The sequence below is a fragment of the Excalfactoria chinensis genome, chromosome 2 (assembly GCF_039878825.1).
Source record: "Excalfactoria chinensis isolate bCotChi1 chromosome 2, bCotChi1.hap2, whole genome shotgun sequence".
NCBI classification, from domain to species: Eukaryota; Metazoa; Chordata; class Aves; order Galliformes; family Phasianidae; genus Excalfactoria; species Excalfactoria chinensis.
The window spans coordinates 101,238,236-101,260,085 of record NC_092826.1 but is presented as its reverse complement, the minus strand read 5'-3'; the positions used below and the strand labels follow the sequence as shown (position 1 = coordinate 101,260,085).

The 21,850-nt window shown below is 35.1% G+C and overlaps 1 protein-coding gene across 1 annotated transcript in view; it reads left to right on the top strand.

The window, feature by feature from the left end:
* Positions 1 to 21,850, top strand: part of THSD7A (thrombospondin type 1 domain containing 7A) — a 261,280-nt gene that overhangs the window by 17,851 nt on the left and 221,579 nt on the right. Inside the window, exon 2 of the mRNA XM_072327327.1 lies at positions 14,025 to 14,131. The gene's annotated coding sequence lies outside the window, so the exon portion shown is untranslated. The remainder of the gene's footprint in view (positions 1 to 14,024; positions 14,132 to 21,850) is intronic.

Below are 21,850 nucleotides of genomic sequence, written 5' to 3'. Positions count from 1 at the left end.
TAAGCCTCAGATTGTTGGAAGGAATTGTACTATGCAGGTAGCTGTGGTATTTATTCCTTCCTTGACCAGTGTAGTGGAAGCATGGTAAAATTGAACTCAATACAGTGCGCATACAGAACTGGTTGCCAATGGTATGGTAATTCAAAACATTGTCATTCTATTGTCATTACTTGACTATTGAGTGATAAGACAGTTGATTTGGAATCCCCTGCTTGACAGTGTGCTTGTCAACAGTCCTCAGTGAAAAGCTTAAAATCATGTAGCATTTTGTGTAGATTGGCTGTGCACATTTGTAAAGGTAGACAGTCTGGCAGGGAATTCATAGTAAAGCAGAAGGATATTTTTATGGAAATGATGATATTGTATACCTTTTTCTCATTATTTAAAATCTGATTCTAAATGCATTTGAAGACTTTGTCTTCGCTAATGATTCCACTTACTGGAGAACTAATAGAGGAATATAGCTGTGCTCTAGGGCACTGGAAAATTGCCTGGAGTTTTCTATGCATCTCAGGTCATTTTGACAAGATAAGTCTAGGGCTGTAGCAATTGCTATAACAAATTCATATCGCATTTATATATTACATTTCAGAATAGAAATAGAATTTACAGTTTCTACTTTTTTGATTATCTGTATGAATATGAATTAATCATTCAAGAGATTAATGAATGGTTATCTGTAGGTAAATTTATTTTCCATTATCTCTGAACCGTTTGTGTTAATGTGTAACGTCTCACATTATATTGATGTAGATTATTAGGATACGAATAAAGAATTGATATTATAGTTATTCATATAAAATAAAACAAAAAGCAGATAAAATTCAGAACATTGTTCTAGCAGTGAAGTTGATGATTTCATTTGAGGTTCTGCTTCACCCAAAAATTATTGAAGTCATCCTATAGGTACGTCATACCAAGCTGACTACTATTTGTTACTGTCTCTGATTATAGCAAACTTCAAATGATAGGTTTGGTTTGTTTGTTTCAGAATGGTTTAGGAAGTTATTTACCTCTCTCATACCTCATGTTTATTTTGCATACTGTGTTCAAATTAAAATCCCTAATTTTTACTGGAGGTAGTGTTCTCTAGAGAGTGATTTAGAGTTGTATGTCTCAGACAGTATGTATACTCTGTATGAGCCAAACTGTATATCTGTGGTTGTTCAGTCAGAGGTTGTTCAGTGAACTCAGATTGTATGGATACAGTAGAGATCAGAATTTGTTTAGTATTCTCTGTTAGCATATATTCTTTCCTTGAGAAGATTAGACTCATGTTTTATTTACTTCTTTCACGAAATCACAAGACTGTGTGTAATGAAAATGAACACTCTTATAGTTTTCTTTTTTTTGTTGTTGTTTGTTTGTTTTTCCTCACACATGGTGAATTGTTTTTCAAGTCCTTTGTATGCCTGACAACAGCAAAAAAGCTCTCACTAGTGGAACTGATTTGGGTTGGATATGCTAATTCTGCAGATGGAGTAAGGCTGTATGCTCATACTAATCAGTTAATTCTTGAAAGGAGTTTCAGTAAAGTAAATACTCTAGTCTGAATACATGAGCAATATTAGGTATGCACCATAATAGAAGAAAACTGCTATGGGCTGTATTTGGTAAATGGGGACAATAAGCATTTCTAAGACTTCCCTAAGGAAAGAAAAGTGTGGTCTAAATTCTCATTCTGACAAAAGAGAAAAAAAATAAAAATAATTCCTTGCATTTTAAGCTAATGTTAATTTTTCAAGACTTGGTTAGAACCTTCCTTCCTTCTTACCTGAAGAAACTTAAGATTAACTGATACGTTCCCATTTTCCCACAGAAATTTCATACAACTAATACAAGCCTTTCAAACTGTTTTTAATTTATTGAATGCTACTTCAACTATGTGGTTTTAGATGTAGACATCTATTTTTGTATTATTTTTATTGTGCCCTAGTGGTATATACATCTATTCTTTCCTATGCTATCTCTTGTGGAATATTCTAATTTAATAATCTTTAATAAAATATATCTGTTGTCATGGAATGGCCACTTCAGGCTTTATTTACTTGAAAAGTAGCTAAATATTTTGTAAGAGACATTCTGTGTACCTAACATCACCACAGGCTTGTACTTTTGGATTCTTAATTCAATCAAATATCAGATTTGTTCTGTCTTTGCATTGAAAATGCCCATTATTCCTTTGTGATGATGCATTCACTATATTCCAGCAAGTCTAGAGGCATGCTTTCCTTCTCAAGCTGAGCTATAATCTACCTGCCTGACAGTACTTGGAGAAAATATACCTTGGGGGACATTTGTGTAGCTTTCTCTGGAAAGAGAGCAAACTTTGGGCTTCAGGTAAAATTGAGAGCAAAGATAACTCAAGAAGGGCAAAAAAAGGCCCTTGGAAATCTGATATACCCTCTGGGAGACATTCTGGTCAGTCCTCTGTCAGGTCTGTGAGATACTTATTTCCAGATCAAGGCTAAAGACTTGACCTACTTAAATAAGCAAGGTGAAGTTAAAAATTATATATTAGTGATATTTACAGTTGTGTATATATGTAAGTATATGTTAAAGCTTTAGCTTCCCTGAATCTGTTAGGCGTGTAATAAAATATTTGTCCTGATATTTAGCAAGTTAAATATAAAAATCCTGTTTATGATGCTTATGCAAAAAGGAGCACATGCTCATTATCTTCCACTTGTCCAGAAAATGCCAATATATGTATCAGTCATTTCTGCAAGGATGAAATTTCATGATTTCCAAAATAAATGGAAATAGAAGCTTGAAGAGTGCGCTCTCCCATAATGACAGTTATAACCCCAAAGTAATGAAGTCTTTTTTACTTGTTTGATAACTCTTTGCTATTGTTTTAACCTATATGTTTACCACTATATTCCTAATGGCAAAAAATCAGCACATTTTCAGTCTGGCCTTCTGAGACATACAGAAAATGTCTCTGTGGTAAAGAATTCCTTCTCAGTGAGAAGGAAAAAAAATCACCAAAAAAATCACCATTTATCTCTAGGAAATGAGGTAAATGTAAATGTGTGGAGTATAAGACTTGACACACACTGTGATGAGCGTCTATCACGCATCCCGAACATGCTTCAAGACCCCTTTTGTTTGAAGCTCAGATAACACGCAATCTCTTCCTACGGAAGGATTGGTTTTGTACTTTTTTCCTTTCCTTTGGCACTGCAGTCACAGTGATATTAGGTAGGATCTGGACTTATTTACACCCTGTCTACTCATCTGGCTCCAGGAATTACAAGAGGCAATTTTAAACACTAAAAATAACAAACAAAAACTATCCTTGCAGAATCTTTCTGCAGGACTTTGCTTTTGCTAGTGAAAATGTGCATGGCTGTCATAGCTATTTATCCAGCCGTAGCATTTACATGGATTATAGGGTGCTGTCATTATTTCTAGTAACTTCAGCAGTCATTACTTTTAATAGAACAATAGAATCAAATGATCTTTGATGATCAATTTTTTGGACATTGTTTTATTTTGCATATCCCATACTACCCAGCTTCCAGATGTACATCAAATTGCTGTAGTCTGCTGTTGAGCCACACATTCAAAAAGTTTCCCTTTATATAGGAGAGAATGTAATACTATGTAAAGATTTATGACTGCATAAATAGAATTTCTACAAATTCTGCTTGTGTCTGGTTTACATGTTTTGGAACTGTCAGTTTACATAGCCTATTTGTTGTTGGGAACTGGATAGAATTGACCATATATCCTCAAAAATAATGGCTGATATTCCCAAAGAATTGTGAAATAATTGTTATAAATATCATTTTTGTTGGTGTTTTAGAAAATAAAATGGCACATTTGGAGTTTGTTCTAGATAGCATGATTTTGGGTGTTATTAAAAGCAAGTTTTTTTGCTTGATTAAAAAGTGTTGTCTGGAGAAGAAAACAAGAACAAAAAGCTTATTCTTCCTTCAAACTATGAAAACAATGTATTTATTTGTAATTCTCTCTGAATTATAGGGATTATTTATTTATTTATTTATTTTTGGTACTAAACAAACCTCTTTGTTTATTGATAAATTGAACCATAGTCTCTATTGTTTTTGTTGTAGAGCTGCTGTGTGAGCTCAGTTCCTTTGGTATAACAGGACTCTGTGCAGTAAATGTTATACTTTCTTGCCTAGAAGATAAAAATTCCTCACAGGTGATCCTGAAGTGGTTTATAGGTTTTACTTGCAGTTTCTCTGGAGTTTAACTTAATGAGAGCTTGAAAACCTTTTAAAATGTTTTCATTGTAATGACATCTGCTTCTATCTCCTTTATATGTTGCATGGGATTAAACTGCTTGGGGAAAAATGGTAACAAGTTTCCAGTACAGTGAAGCACAAAAAGAATGCTTAGGTGAAGACTGATTTAATATTCTTCAATTGTGGGTTTTTTTTTTTTTGTTTTTTTTTTTTGTTTTTTTTTTTTTTGAGAAATGTCAATCAACCATAAATGAATTGCTATATGCAAAACTTCAAATGAAATCACAGTGCATATAGAAGAAAGAATGAAAGGATATGGAAAAAACCAAAGCTAGTTTGTGATAAAAGCAGTGTATATCTTATTTGTTTGTTAGAAGATCTTCTTTTCTGATGATGCTTGCAGCAGTGAAGTGTGTGCTTGGGTTTTCTGTTCTGGGGGGCATGGGGAGAAGAGTTGTGGAGAAGGAAGAGTGAATTGTTTTAGTTCTTAAATTATTCATCTGCTCCAGTATAAAACATGAAAAAATCTACAGTGGCTGGAAGCTCAAAGTAATGGTTTGTTTCTTATTTAACTTAAAAAAAAATATATATATTATTATTATTTTTAAATTTATTTTCCAGTGAGCCTACAGTTCTGAGAATTTCACTGCTAAGTGTTGTTCTAGATTAGACTTGAATTCTTCATATTTTAAACACAGATGAGTTTAATTGGAACTGCACATCCAAATATTTATAGAACAGATATTTTTTTCCATCCTAGTAGTGGTTCTTTTCCATCCTTCTAGTTCTACATCCCTTTTCTGCTTCAGCCATCTTCAGTGTTCCTCTAGCTGCTACCAGATTTCTGGGCACTTGGAGCTCTTGGCCATTCTTAACTGGCTCAGATGTCATCATGCATTGTGTATGTTCTTATTTTTTTCCAGTAATGGTAATAGCCTTTGGTCTTTCTAAGTTTACTTCTTGTTAATGTTGAATTTACACAGGAAGCCTCCAACAGGATGTTTAAATTAGCTTATTTTGATAGAGACGTTGCCATGCCTTCTGAGGTCTGCTTGATTTTCTTTCTATCTTCATCTCTGTTTATACTTCCTATCATGTATTCTTTTTAGCCCTATGCCACTTACTTCATTATTTTAATGTTTAAAAATGCACTTTTCTTCCACAGAAAAGTCCCATGGCTGCAGAAAATAATAAGCTATATAATGGCTTTAGATATCTAAAAACAGACCTAATAACTACTGACAGTCTAAAATGTGATAAAATGTTTTTCTGCAGTAGTGTTTTCAGACTTAATGTTTCTTTACATCTAAATGTTCAGAATTATTGATATACATGGCTATCAAGATTACCTGGCTAGTTTAAGACCATTTTTGTCAGTTTACAGGGGTATGGTTTGTTTATTTTTACTAATCTTATATTCCATTTCTCTTCAAAAACCCATGCGTCAGTGTCTACATCATATGTTCTTGTTTGTGTCATTCTCTAAACTATCAACATACTGAAAAAGTTACTGCAGGCTCATCCTATGAGCTCTACAACAATCATACTTTTTTTCTCAGAATCAAGGTGCAAAGTGGTAGGGATCCAGCTGTGGGAAATCATGTATCTTCATGCCCTGATCATTTATTAAGATGAAATGGTACGAAGACTTCACTCAGTACATTCCTGTATATCACTATTATACTATTATAAGGACTTCCAGACTGTTTGGAGCCCAGAGACCTTTTCATGCTATGCATGGATTAGATGCTTTCTTTTAATTTGTTATTTATCGTGATCTTGTTTCCTTTATCTCATTTCATTATATACCTTTCTCTTAATTTAAAGTATATGATACACCCTGGACTATTTTCAGTTATTATTTAAAAATAATTACACAGGAAAGTTATTAAACTTATAAACAGACTAGGATTTTTGATTACTTTTTATTTATTTCTTTATTTTTAAATGCAGTGCTACAATAGAAGTTCTTTTTTCCTTTAGCTTTTCGACTAAAATAAAAGCTGCAAAGTAGGTCAGATGTTATAACATTTGTCCTTATCTTCAACTTTCAACCCCTTGATTGTGACTTCTTGAGATGTAAGAGCCAAATTTTCAGCAAAACATGCATTGCAGACAATAATAGAAGCTTTAGTAGGTAAATAAAGGACTCTATGAGGCAGCCTCTTTTCACTGCTTTTTTTTTTTTTTTTTTTTTTTTTTTAAATACTTGCCAAAATGTTACAGCTTTATAGTTACCTAGTTAGACATTAGCACAGTAACTGTTCTTTAACCTTCCTCTACTAGAAGGGTTCCCCAGGCAATCTTGTCAGCTGTTTGGTAGTGGCTGTTGGCAGTCTTTCCCTGAGTCACAATTTGTCTGATGGAAAGATGTGGAAGACACAGCAAGTTCTTTAAGTAAAAAAAAAAAAAGAAAAAAGTTTAGTTTGAAAAACTACAGTTTATAATAGTAGTGAATCTTCTTATCATCTCCAATTTTTTTTGCAGTTTTTGAGTTTGGTCAGTGTGACCTGAAATGTGCTGAGAGCTATGCTCTGTTTTTCTGTTCCTATCTTTAATGTAAATATCTAGGGCGAGCTATCTGAGAGCCTTATTTTCTCTTATCAGAAACAGCATGACTTGATCCCAATTTTCATTTTGGATTTGATCCCTGTTCCCAGAGATTATACTGTTGGACATCACATATTAATATCTTTCCTGTTCTTTTCCATATTTCTTAAAAATGTTTCTAGTGCCTGTCTAGATTTATGGATTTAGCCTTTAGGGTACTTTCCTCTGCTTACAGGACTCTAAGGTAGAATGCCTTCACAGAATGTGCTTCTAAATATTAGTCATGTTACTCTTTTCAAATATTATGCTTGTTATTATCTGTTATAAGGAGAGCTCTCTTCTCGTTGTCTACAGTTAGATGTCTGTGACTGAGTGGGGCACTGTAAGCTCCAGTACAGATGGAGGCAAAGGAGAAAGGCAGTGTATGTGAAATACTTGGAGAGTGATTTACTTCATCCTTAAGCTGCCTAGCCTAGGAGACTAGTTTAAGTATCTACGGTATCTTGCCTGTTTTCAGATTTTGTGTATGAGACAGGATTAATCTGAAGACAACAGTGTTCAGTGTGCAACCTTCTCTTGAGAGTGTTTAAACATAGGCTGGCCCATTGCAGAAGCTCTTGTTTTAGATGAGATTCAGCATTCTCTTTCGAATTAGTGAGGCATGTAAGCAAAGAATATTTTATAAGATTCTAGAAATGGAACTCTCCAAGCCAGAAATCAAATAAACAAGTAGACTAACCCAGGTGGGAAGAACCTCTTGGAATTAATGCTTCAATTTTTTGCTGTCTTTCATTGGTCTTCCATGGTCATTCATGATATACACCTAGCAATTTTATTTGTAAACTTACATGAGCCTAGGGTTCTGGTGAAATTATATCTTACATTTTTTGATCATGGTGTTTTCCTTCTAACCAGTATCATTCTGGGAAAGCTGATTACTACTCATTTCTCATGGGTGATTTACAGAATTTATTTGGGCAAAAATGGCATAAATTGAAATCTTCCTTGAGGCATCTCAGTGAACAGTCTCTTCAATTTTTCATCTTCCTAAATATAACTTTTAAAGCCTGGGCATTCCCAATCACCAGTGACAGTTACTGCTAAAACTGAGGCCAACAGCTTGACTGAATCATAGTGAACAGTGCATTACTCAGTTGTAATTCCTGTAACTTGAATATCTATGAATAGTTTGTTTTAGGTTATAAGAAGTATTAATCTCTAAATGAAGCTTTGAGATTCAAACAGAATGTGCTGAATAAATATCAATTATTATTCATTAAAATGCAAATGGGGATAGGCACTTCTGAGACAGTTTAAGTGGTCAAAATAAATTAAATAAAGGACAGAACACCAGTAATTAGACATTCATAAATCGCATGTAAGATATTGCTATGATTATTGGACACACATACTGCAAAGCTCTGTGTTTGTCCTTCAGCTTTGTGCTGTAGCCTTAGAACAGTTTTTGTCTCCAGTGACTATTCAAAATATTCAGGCACCACAATTCATAATAAAATTTTATTAGATGTGTTTTGATGGTAACTTCTCAATGGCAATAAATTTTAGCTGCATGACTTTAATTTATTTTAATGAATTCTGTGGTTAAATCCCTGTTTGTTGTCTAAAAAACCTACTCTCACTTTCCAGAGCATGAGTGTATTGGAATATTTTAGTTTACCACTTAATGAGCATATGTTTTCCATGTTTATATAGGTTTTATACTTTCAGATCTTCTCAGGGAAACCATTAAATCCTGTATGCACAAATGCCAATCAAAGAATAAAAAAAGACAATGAAAATTTTGTGATTTTTTTCCCCCCCGCATGCTCATCTTATGGGTGATTTGCAGGAACTTGTTTGGTTTTTCAGGACCAAATGTGGATTGAACAACAAAGCGTGACAGGCTTTTTGTGAAATGGACACAGTTGTAATGTGTTGCTAACTTTTAAATGTCCTTTGAGATATAAATTTGCTGCAGTCTACTAATGGCTCTGTAATAACAAAGGGAGATTGCTCTTAGTATCATAAACATATTGTTAGGACACTGCTTCATTAAGCCATATCTGTGTATATGCATACACATAGCTAATTAGTGCTCAGTGTAGCCACATGTCAACATTTAACCCTTCATTATCTCTTTAGTTAGATTTTAAAAGCATCAAGATAAATAAAAATAATTATAGCACTTAGTAATTAGTAGCCTGTTGAAGCACTTAAATCTAGAAGGAAATAAGATCCAAACACAAACTGAATAACTGTACCCTATCTGCTAATAGCCACATCCTAAAGCAAATTTGTTTTAGCTATTACTGAGAACACAACTTTGTATTTAAAAACTATACTTCTTTAGTGAGTTCAAGTGGCTGTTCTATAGAAGGGCTTGTTTTGATCTCTGTGTGGAACAGTACTGGGAAATGTAATCATGTAAGATCCTTTTATAAGTAGTATGAAAAAAAATCTAGTAAGAATGAATAGCTTTTCGTACATTTTGTTGTCACACCAAAATGGGAGATTATTTTAATGTCATCAGAGTTAATTAAGGTATATTTAGTAAATATAATTTATAGTCCAAGTCCTTGATGCTTTGAAATTGAAACTGCAATGCAAAGAGTGGTATTGTATGGAGGACAGTCTCCATAAATAGATTATAAATAAAAATGTGTTGTTTTTTTGTTTTTTTTTTACCCCATTTCTGTCAATTACTTTAGTAAAATGTGAAATAATTCTTTTTCACAGAAATGTTGCTGCTCTTTCCTGAAGGCAGGCATCCAGTGGTATCAAAACCAGATACAAAGCAGACGATAGTCATCTTGAATTGTAATGATATCAGGAAATGAGAGGGTATTTGGAATTAAATATTTCATACCTTCATTCATTATAAGTGGTGGAAAGAATAAAGAAAAAGGGAATTTCAATAAAATTCTCATTGTGAAAGCAGAGGCAGAACTTGGATGACTGCCCTTTTCATTTATCCATGTTGGCCCTTCAAATAATTGGGATAGTGATGTTTGTAAATTTTCATATTGCTGTCACTAGTGTTTGCCTTTCAACCTCCTCCAGATAATAATAATAAAAGGTAGTGAATCTGACTTTCATAAGTAAAGTATTTTACTCATTTTATTTAAACAAATAGGCAAATGGTATTGCAATTATGGTGACGTGATGGGACAGCTCGTGTGACTGGAAAGCTGTCATGTGCCTTTCAGTAAAGACAGATAAGTAAGACAAGGTTGTGGAGTTGCTATTTATGTGAGAGAACAGATGGAAAGTATTGAACTCTGGCAAGGGACATACGACAAATAAGTGGAGAGTTTATAGATGGGAAGTAAGGGGCAGGCTAATGTGGTTGTTGCACTTGTGGGTGCTTACTGCAGGCCACCTGACTGGGAGGACGAAGTATACAAGGCCTTCTACAGACAGCTGAAAGTACTCTCCTGATCATAGGTACTGGTTCTCATGGGAGACTTCAACCATTTTGGCTTTTGCTGGAAAAGAACACTGCCAGGAGCACACAGTCCAGGAGGTTCCCGCAGTGTGTGGAAGATAATGTGCTGATGCAGGTAGTGGAAGAGTCAGTGAGGAGAGGTGTGCTGCTGGATCTGTTGGTATAATCTGCTGGATTTGTTGGTATGAACAACTACGGACTGGGAATATGAAGGCTGGGGGCAGCCTTGTATGAAGGAACCATGAGGTAGTGGAGTTCAGGATCTTACATAGAAGGAACAAAGCAATAAGTAGGATTGCAACCCTGGAATTCAGGAGAGTCAACTATGACCTTATTCTGGCATTTGGGTTTCTATTTGAAAGTCAAATAATGGGATTAATGTTCTTGGCAATAAATCTCAGGTGTCTGCATGACACCTGCATGTTTACTTCTTCAGTGTATTGCAGATTCTTTCATAAATGATGGGAAAAGCTAGTCTGTAACTGAATGCATGTATCTATTGTATGCTTTTAGTGGCACTACTATTTATAAGGTCTGCACCTGGGTTGAGGTGATCCCAAACACAGATACAGGCTGGGTGGAGAATGGCTTGAGAGCACCCTCGAGGAGAAGGATTAGGGAGTGTTGGTTTGATGAAAGTTTCAACATAGGTTGGTATTGTAAGCCTGTAGCCCAGAAGGCCAACTGTATCCTGGGTTACGTCAAGGGAAGTGTGACCAGCAGGTCAAGGGAGGTGATTCTGCCCCTCTGCTCTGCTCTTGTGAGACCCAAGAGTACCTAGAGTACTGCATCCAGTTCTGGGACTCCCAACACAAGAAAGACATAGAGGTGTTGGAGCAGGTCCAGAGCAAGGCCTTGAGGGTGATCAGAGAGCTGGAGCACTGCCTCTACAAGGACAGGCTGAGAGAGATGGAGCTCTTCAGCCTGGAGAAGAAAAGCCTCTGGAAGGATCTTATAGCAGTTTTCCAGGACCTGAAAGGGGCCTAAAGGAAAGCCAGGGAGGGACTTTTTAGAAGGGCATGCAGTGGCAGGTCAAGGGAAAATGGTTTTAAAATGGAAGAGAATGGATTTAGACCAGATAGTAGGAAGAAATTCTGTGAGGGTAGTGAGACACTGGAACAATTTGTGAATGCTCCCTCCTTCAGGGTGTTCAAGGCCGGGCTGGATGGGGCTTTGAGCAACTTAATCTAGTGGGAAGTGTTCCTGCCTTTAGCAGAGCAGTTGGAATTAGATGATTTTAAAGATCCCTTCCAACCCAAACCGTTCTATGAATCTGTAATTATTGGAAGATTAGAACTAGTTTTTTTTCTTCTTGAAAACTTAAGGCAACTCAGTTATGAGTGTTGGGATGGACCTGTATCTGGTGCATTAAATCGATGGAGTTACACTTAAAATATAAGGTTTAGGATTATGAATCAAGAGATTAAGCATCTTTTTGCTTTTGAGAGGGGTAATGTTCTTCAAACACAGCCCTCATGTAAGGCTTGATAGACCTTACTAGCCTTGTAGCTGAAATCTGAAGCATTTCAACTTTGAGGAGAGGGCAAGAGTCTGAAGTTTTGCTTGTTTATATTTATTTCACTTTGATCAAAAAGAAAAAGCTATAAAGACTTACAGTTACTGAATGTGAATAGTACCTCATTCTTTAAATGTAAATTCACTTGATTTGAAATGCCAAGAATAGGAAGTCTGTCCTCTAGCAGAAACAATTTGATATGGTAAGGACTTGTCAGCATTTTATTACAGTTCCATTCCTCAGGGTGTAAACATTTTTTTTTTTCAAGCTGAAAGCTGAATTTGAAGTATCAGCCTCATGACAAACTTGCATTATCAAATTCATCTAAGATAGGCTAAACAGAGCAGAGATCTGTCTTCTGACAATTCTGTATATATTACTGAAATGAACTTATTTGTGTATATAACCTGCTTTTTTAGTGGGACTCATCTGAAATTCCTTTGATGTTTACTTTGTTGTCATTTATGGAGACAAAAAGTAAATATTAACTAACCTGTGGATGTTTTAGTTGTGACTTTTTTTTTTGTTTGTTTGTTTTTTTGAGTTACTAATTATGCTCACACAGCTTGAACTAAAATTCTCTATATTAAACATGTTAGTCTAGAGTCTTAATGGCTAGAAAAGCAGATTTTCACTTCTTTCTGTTACCAAGAGTGTTTTATTGCTCAGTGAGTGTTCCTGTCTTATAGCGCCAATAAAGTCAAATAGAGGAGAAGGTCTGTCACTCTTATAAATGTGTAATTGCTCCAGGTCTCTGCTGCTTGAGAGCTGGTGGCATACTGATACACAGGCAACATTACTTCCTGATAGTATCAGCAGGCTGCATATTCTTTGTGAAGAAAAAAGTAAAGCTGTTTTGGCATTTTTGAGACGTTAAATAAATTTGTATTATTGTAAAACAATAGAGAATAATTCAGATTAGAAAGGTTTGACAACAGTAAAAAGAAACGCTCAATTCTTTGTCAAATTATTGGATAAATAGTATACATAATTATTGCTGGAAGGTCCAACAATATCTATCTGATCTGATGGCACCACGGTTGACACCAATGACTTTTTCTTATTATGCAATACAGTGGGGGTGAGCGGAGGAAATTGTCAGTTTGGTGGAAAAAAAGTCATTCAGAAAATTTAAGTGACTTTAATCTCAAAGTAATAATAAGACTGCATTAAGGTGCAAAGGACGTAAGTTTATGCATCTTTATTTCTTTCTTCCTTTCTTTCCTTGTTTTAAGATTGGATTATGTAGAATTCTGGAGTTTAAAACTTGAGTTTTCTTGTTATAACAAGTATATCCATATTTATCCAACTCAGGAAATGTTCATGTCACGGTCCATCTTAACTTCAGCTTATTTTGCTCTTCCGTGTCATTCATAAGAGAGGAAAAGAGAGAGGTTGCATGAACAAGGCTGAGGATGTTTCTAAACTACAGTAAAGGAATGGAATGGGCTGGATCTCACCAGTAACACGAAACAAATGGAGTAGAAGAGAATCACTAATAGTGACAATTGCTATTTTGTTTACTATACTTATCTCCTAGCCAAAGAAACTTAGGAGTTGTCATTGTATAAATGCAGAATAGTTCAGCCTGTGCTGTTTGTTATGTAGTGCCAATGAATCACATTTAGTAAACTGGATATAGTTTATATTGATTGGTTGCGTGAGCTAGTTCATCTGTCACTAAGTTGGATGTTTCTTATCTTTCAGTAAGCCTCTATAAAGACGTAATTTTAATGATTTGGTGTAGCAATAGCTGACAGGTAGCAGACTTTTTAACTTTTCTTTTTGTTAACTTAGCCTCAGACTGAAAATAATATCCTCTTTCGGTATATCTGGAAATGTATGGGCAAGACTAAGCCATGATTCAGGGGAATGTCTTTTTAAATTAGAGCTATGAGCTGGATGTAGGTAATGTGATCAGATGGCATAAATAGAAAAAGGAAAGGGAGGAAAAAAAGTTTAAAAACAGGTGCCTGGCAGCAGTTTTTCACAAAAAAACATGTGGAATGACCTTCCAGACATGATTAAGCTCTGCAGACTAGAATATTGAGCCATTCAGGGAAATTAGAAAGCATCCAGGAGTATGGATGGCAAAGTAAACTTGGAAGAGAGGGGAGCCATGAAAATAAGCTGATATTCATACATACTTAGGTATATCAATATTGAATTTGTTATTGACTTTTCATCATCACAATGCACTGTTTATCAGTACCCTTTCCTTAGTCATCTGCTGGGGAGACTTATAAGGTTATCTGGTTAATTTTTGCCTTTTGACCTTTTATCTCCTTGTTTGTAGGTTTCTTCTGAATTCACTGTACAGAGGTTGCCCATCCAAAATTTGTGATAGTGGAATCATGTCATTTGTACATTGCGGTGGAGAATGAATGTTTTCTGGGCAGAAAGGTAAGTTTAGTTTCTACTACTTACAACCTATCAGAACTGGAGGGATTCCATGTAGAATATTTTTCTCTGTTTTGGATGTTTACTGCAGAATATTTGAAACTTTTTTTTTTAATCAGCGGCAGATATCTTTGCAAACAGATGCATGATTTACAGATAGAATTGCAGTGCTCTCCTTTATATAGTTTTACAGGTAGATTAAGAAAACAGACACAATTCTTCTGAGGGATACAGTAAACTGCAGTTTGTCTAAATTAAATGTAGAAAGTTTCAGGTTTATAATTTTGTTCCAGTTATATATATGCCTGAGTAAAAAAGATTATCCCTAGACAATAGCAGGTAACTTGCTATTGTGCACTTAGGTTGTCTCAAGTCAAAAACTGATTGTGAAGATGCCAGAGGTCATCATAAATGAATTTATCCCACAGAAACTTATCTTTGACCAAAAGTGTAATCAGGGCCGCAAAAGAATCTTCTTCAGCAACTTCTGTGTCCACGTGGTTTGATCATTAATCTAATGGTGACCAATGCTGATAAGATTCATTTCAGATCAGGAGATGAAATATTCTTCTCTCTAAAATATCATAAAGTGATTAAAAATCGTGCTATTTAGGAACAAGGCCAGGAGTATTTCGTGAGGTCAGTATCTTAACAAAGTCAGCAGTCTGAATAAGGTGATTTTTTTTTTTTTTTTTTTTTTTTATTATTATTATTATTTTTTTTTTTTACTGCTGATTTTTCAAGGAGTGAAAACAAATTCAAGCCACTTTTATTTAATTGACTTTTTATCTGCTATGTATGACACACCCAGGCTCATTATAACCTGGATGTTTCATAATCCGAAGGCTGTAAGCAGTTAAGATTATTCTGGAGGGGTTTCCTGTAAAATACACCGTGTATGTGATTGTGTAGCATTAACAGTTGGTTATCCTAACAGACAGATGCATTGTCATTCAAAATTTATAGGAATACAACCTGTAAAATATTCCAAGCACTAAAATATTAGTTTATTGTCCTACATAAACCAGACATCCTGTGTGTTGTCATGATTATTTTAAAACTTCAGTGTTTTCCATTTTATTATTATTTTTACATTTTGTAAATAAGCAACAAAAACTACGTTAATCATATAATGACATTTTAATGATGGCATGCAAGTAATGGATGATGAAATGAAACTAGAATTTTCAGATATTATCATGAGAAAAGGGAGGAAGTGGTAGTCTTTTTGATTGTTATAAGAATAATTGGTTCATTATCATAATTATATTCTTGTTCGTGATAGCAAGGTCAAACCAAATAATAGGAACAGTGTGTGATGTCAGTTTACAGATTGTGGCAGGTATTAATTGAGGAAATGAGAGTTTGGTGCTGCTGAAAAGAGACAGGTGAGCAGCAAACCCAGTGGACCTTCCCCATACTTCATATTCTTCACCATATGTGGTAGGACTTCCTAATTTGGCCATGAACTCGAAAAGGATGAAAGATTGCATCTACTTCTGATTTTCCATTTCACTTCAACATCATATAAAAGTGGAACATAAATATTTTATTTTAAATGTTTTCTTTTTTTTAAATATACTCTGTGCTCCAATTTACTTAAGTGCTAATATTTTTAAATACTGAAGTCTGCTTTAAGTTTTAACATAGGTTCTAATAAACTAGCTTTAGTCCTTAATGTATGTCACCAATGATTTCATCAAAAGTATTTTGGCTATTTTTTCCCTCTATCCCAGAAGTCTTTAATGGTATATAAAAACGTAAATATTTTAAAAGGTTTAATTTTCTCCCAGGAAGAATACACAGTAAGCTTAACATTGCTTCTAAACCAATAGTTGAGTAACTGGGCAGGAAAAGGGGACTTTTTTATTATTCCATACTATCATCTGAAATTACTCATAAAGAAGACAAGGAGATAAATATGTTGAACAAACTATGTTGCATAAGCAGTGCTGTTATTTTACATAGTTCCCAGTAGTGTAAAAGCAGATGAATAAAAAAACTCAAATGTTAACCACTGAATAAACATGACAATGTTTTGTTTGATTTCTGTGCAGGGCTATTGCTGTGGTACATAGAGAATTTTTCTCCCAAGTTCTCCAAAGCTTCTAATTTTGCCTTATCTAATTAGAATTTTTATATGTTAAGTTCTTGGATATAAGGATGAAATGACAATGAGCTTACAAAGCTGAGCATTCAGAATATGTGTCAAATGACAAAAAATATTTTTTATTTTTTTTATTTTTTTATTTTTTTTTTTGAGTCTAATTAGCTGGTCTGTTTTAGCTAAAGCTTCATAAAAATGTCAGCTTGATGGACATATGGAGCCTGAAAACATTGTCTGAACATTTGGCAAAAGTAAAAGCACTTTTGGAAAACTCAGAATTGAATGTTCTGTTGGTTATCAAGATAAAGTTCTGGATTATTCACTGATGTCTCTGCCCTCAGTTGGTGTCTCAGAGTGAAGAGAACCCAATGAGAGGGGACTAGTAGGCACCTGGGTGCGCTATGTCTTACACCACCTCCAGGCTGACCGAGATTTACCCCTGTAAAAATGAAATGGTGTTCATTGAAGGTGACTTTGTTTTGCTAAAAGAAATTATACATGCTTTACAGTGATTGGAGCATGTGCAGGTTTCCAGTTGTATGGAAGAATTCATCTTTTTTTTTCAATTGTTTTGCAGAGAACAGTGCCTTGAACACAGTACCACAGCTGTGAAACTGTTTTAACATGGTTATGTTAAATATTTGGGTTCTGACACTGAGTTTTTGTTTTTATCCTCTGAGTGGTTAGTGGTGTGTAAATCAAAAGAAAATATATGTATTTTTAAGACTACACATGCAAAAACTTAAAAATGAGGGAAGTGGGTAGTTAGTTTAGTTAAAATTATGTGCTTAGTTAATTCTGTGCTTAGTTAAAATCATGTTATTTTAAACAGATTTACATTGTAAATTGTCAAAAAGAAAGCATTTGGGTTCCAGCTGGTAATTAACCCCTCTCGCCTCCTCCCCAGCCTCCCGTCTTCTGTCATGGGAGGTGTTCTGGACAAGGAGCCTCGTCTGCCTTTTGTCCTCTTTAATTGCTTCTGTAATTGAATGACCTATTATATATGGGTGCGTGTGTATAATAAATGTATGTATGTGTAATGATTAAGTATACATATATCCATGGTTGTGGCTCCATTTTTCCCTTCAGAAAGACAACATTACTGAATTATACCCATGCAACTATGATAGGTAACATAGATTTTACTTTGTAGTTATTCTGGGGAAGGAGAGGATATGGCATTTTGGGGTTTTATTGATGAACTGCTATATTTTAATTCCAATTTTTTCCCTGTGAGCATATGGCAGGTGGTGTTGCCATCCCAAATTGGAGTGCCATGATTTCTGGCAAGTGAGTGCATCAATGCTTGCTACTGATCTCTATTTGTTACCCACCCAGTAGCTAACCCTGCTCTCCAGGTTCTCAATGAAGAGTATCCATTAATCTGTTACTATCCTTCTCCCATCAGTCCCATGCCTTCACCCTTCTGGCTTTTACTCTCTTTCTTCCTTCCAGCACTGCAGGAACTGGGATCCCCCAAGCATCCTGCATATCATATTATTTTTCGCTAGCTGCCAGGGAGAATTATGTAGTGATACAGCAGTACCTCAGTGTGATGCATTTAATGGATGGCTAGCCTGTCAAATATTTGAAAGCAATGTAAGAAGAATGTTTCTTGCCAGTGTGAATAAGTATCGGGAAACTGGGGTTGGCAATAAGTGTTGGGATTCCCGGTTTCCTGGGGCGGCAGCTGCTTTCAGGAGCTTTGCAACTCAAAATTTAATTGTAGCATGGCCATGCTTGTAAAAGTGTCAATATTTGCCTGCTGTGCTGATGATAAATTTTAGTTCTTGTAAAATATACCCTAATTAACCACTCATTTGAGTCTGTTCTTGGGAATGAAATTTTTCAGAAAGGAAAGAAGTATTTCTCCAGAAAGTGGGAGGAACTGAGAGCTGTGCCCAGTCTCTTATTACTAATTTGGTTATTGAAAAAAAATGGGAAGTCAGATTAAGATTTATAAAAGTTGTAAGATAATTTTATTTTCTTCCTATTGGTGTGATGTGTGTGTAATGGAGCTTCACTGAGCCTTTACAATGTGTGTATTTGTTCTGGCTCTGTGTGGATGCACTGCTTAGGCTGAATTACATTTTGTTGTCCAAGGAATCCTTTGCAAGCAATGCAAATAGGCAGCCCAGAGAAACTTGTATGTTAGTAGAAACTCAGAAGAGTTTTTCCTAGACATTTACTGTGGTGATATAATAAAGTCACAGGGAGAACTCAAAATTTGATTAAAAGTATAAGACATTACAATATGGGTGCTAATTGTATACTACTTTTAAACCATGGAAGAACTTTTTCCATATACATGGCATTCATTGGATAGGTGAGAGACTTTTAGGATGGTAAATCCTGTAAAATGTTGGTTAATACATAAAATTTGGCACCAAAACCTGTACAGAACATTAGTCCATGCTGCAGAATGCTTTTGATGCTTCTAAAATAATGATTGATTTTTCTTAATAGTTGCCTTAGCTTTGCTTGGCAGTGAGAAACAGTGATGGTTCAAAAAGATCTCAATAGAAATGATTTTCACTAGAAAGAGAAAAGTCTTAATGAGGGTGGCAGAAAGCCTGGAATAGGATCGTTCCAGTCAGATGCCAGAAAGCATTATAATGAGGTTCTCCTGGATAACTTATTTACATAAATAGGAAATTGTTATCACTATTGCAAAATCAGGACTTTGAGAAAAAGGGTAATCAAAATTATTTTTTTGTCAGTATGTTTAAGATTTCAGGTTTCTGATACATCCCAGAGGGACAGAGCTTTTGCACAGCTGGCACTAATGGTGCAGCAACGAATGATTTGGAATGGCCTTTTCAGTAATGATGGCCAATGGTGAATATATTGGTGCTCCTCATTACTTTATTTCTTGCTCTCTATTGTATGCACGCTACTCAGAAGACGTGTTTTCATGTTGATGTAATAAGTAACTGAACTATTTTTCCTGTTTTATGCTGGATGTATTGTTAAGTATCCAGGCTGCTGAAAAACAAAACACCTTGAAATCTGGAAATTGTTTCTAAGAATGTGTGATAATTCACAGATTTTTAAATTAATTTTTAATTAATTTAAATTTTCATTCTTATTTTCTTCCTGGAATGTCTGGTTTAGCTAACAGTGTAAAATAAATTCATGATTTCATTTTCGAAGTAAAAAGTTTTGATCAAGAATGATTTCTGACTCTTTACCATTTATATGTTTTGAATGATATTTTCCACAATGAAATGACTCCTCAGAAATAGAGTAGAATGACTAAAGCTTAAAGGCAAGTTGTGCCACTGGTGAGTGATGGTGCTTCTCTCTGGCAGTTCAGTCAGTTTTAATAATACAAGGCTCCTGTGATTTATTATCTCACAGAGCTGAAATAGTATCTAATAATACAAATGTTTCCATAAAAAAGAAAGGGAACTTATTAAATGGAAAAGACAATGTTTCATTAATTTTTCTCCTCGGTTTTATTTCTTGTGCCCTGCAGCTTTAATACAGCTGCTATAAGAGCAAATACTGATGTACTTAATGGGGTAATTAAAGACAGTGGAGATAAGTTATGTAATGGGTACTTACTAAAAGTGAAAGGTATTCAAGCCGTACCAAATGATATATTATACTATAGAATTGCCTCCCAAGGATGAAAAGATGTTGCACAGCACTTCTGAACTGGTTCTTTTCTAAATCTGAGCAGGGGAAATATGCCCCCTTCCTTAATGCTACAGGTTGTCAATTCATTCTGGTTATTTTACTTGGATAAGAGCATCTATTATTTTTCTGCATTATTAACTCAGCCTCCCCTTATATTTAAAAATAAACCCAATGTACTGTAATCCAGTTTTGCAGCTGCATTATTAGTAAGATCTATGCAGTTTTCAGAAAAGTTGCTTTGTCTCCAGATTGTGTTCAGCTCTCTACAGTTTTTTGCCTGAACGTGGCTGAGGACAGCAGCCAAGAACACAGTGTGCTGTATTGTATAGGGAGGGAATCAGGAGTGGTGTGTTTAACATGTTCAGAAATCTGAGCCTAGGTAATTAAATATTTTACTTTCTAAAACTGCAAGCTTTTTAAACCAGACTTTATTTTTCTTTTTTAGAACAGATATGGATTTTTCTGGGAGAGATTCCAATGCTCCTCCCTTCTCAAAATTTGCCATTGGCGGAATACTTGGACTAATTGCTAGAATTGTTTTCATTTAGTAACAAAGTGCAAAATTCAAGTATGATAGGATTATAACCATACTAATAAGATTATAAATGTTTATACAGAATTCAGTATACATTTGGATTCAGATTTCTTTCACTTTAGGGAATGGAGCATAAGCTGGCTTTAATATTAAGAGAAATGTGTCTGGGAGCACAATTTCATGCATGTTTCAAGCAAACTTAAAAATTTTCTGGAGAAATAGTACAGAATTTTGCACTTGGCAGCTTATTTTAGTAGACTGCAATAGTGGAAGTTTTGAAGGGTGTGTTCTGATGGCATATGACACTTTTTACAGATCTTACCACATCATTTTAGGTGGGATTCAGCAGTTGCAGCCCAATACTGGTATCATTCACAGTCCTCCTTCCTCCTCCTCACAATTCTATTTTTTTTTTTAAGATTTTATTTTCTGATTCCTTATGTGCAATTGCAGTCCAACAATTTACTTCCCTGCTCCACAACCCCAACCCACCCCCCCATCTTGTGAAGGCAGCCCTGGGAGAACAGGGGGGTGGCTGCTCCAGGTGCACTTGACAGTGAGGGCAGCAACTGCCAGGAATAGGAATGCGTGTGCTTGGCTGTTGTAGCAAAGCTTCTCCTGCTGCTGGCAGGATAGCACCTGCCTAATTAATCTGACACATGAGGTGGAGAGTAATTGGTGTAAAGAAATCTTTGATCAGAGCTCTCCATTTACTCTTTCTCCTGGGAATTGCATGATCTGTGATTTTTAAACCTTTATTATATTTCTAAGTGTTCTTTTCTTGTTTTGTGTACATCAAGAGGTATCTCTCTAATGCTAGATGATTTTTACTTCCTAAACTTCATGCTTCTCTAAGAATGTCATGATAATGATAGTCCTTTGGAATGAATTTGTCAGTTCATTATCTTATTTTTCCCAGAACTAACATCTTGTTAATTTACCACTTCAAGGAAGAGTATCAAGGGAAATAACCCCAAAATCATCACCCTGAGTGGCGTGCCAAGGAATGTGTTTGACTGTAGCATAGCTAGATTGAATTTGTAAAGTCAGAGAGAATAACAGTAATTTAAAATGTGGTCTTCCAATTCCTAAATAATACCAAGGTTAGTCATTACTCCCATAAACTGTATGTTTGAAGCAACATTTTTAATTGAAGAGCCTTCTACCATCTTTTCTATGAAAATCCCAGACATTCTTTTTCTTGTAATTCCAGAGAAAAAGTAGGAATTTTTGAAAAAATGAGTTTTTAATTTTCTTTTTTGTTTGAATTGTGGGGTTCATGGCAGGGTAGAAACAAATGATTTTAAGTCTTTCTTTGTTCTTAGTACAGAGGCATTTTTTGCTCCATTATATTTCATGTGTATTTCTTCCCCAACTCATGTGAAGTTTTGTTGGTTTGGTTACGATTTTACTGTCTGCTCTTATTCATGAACACAGA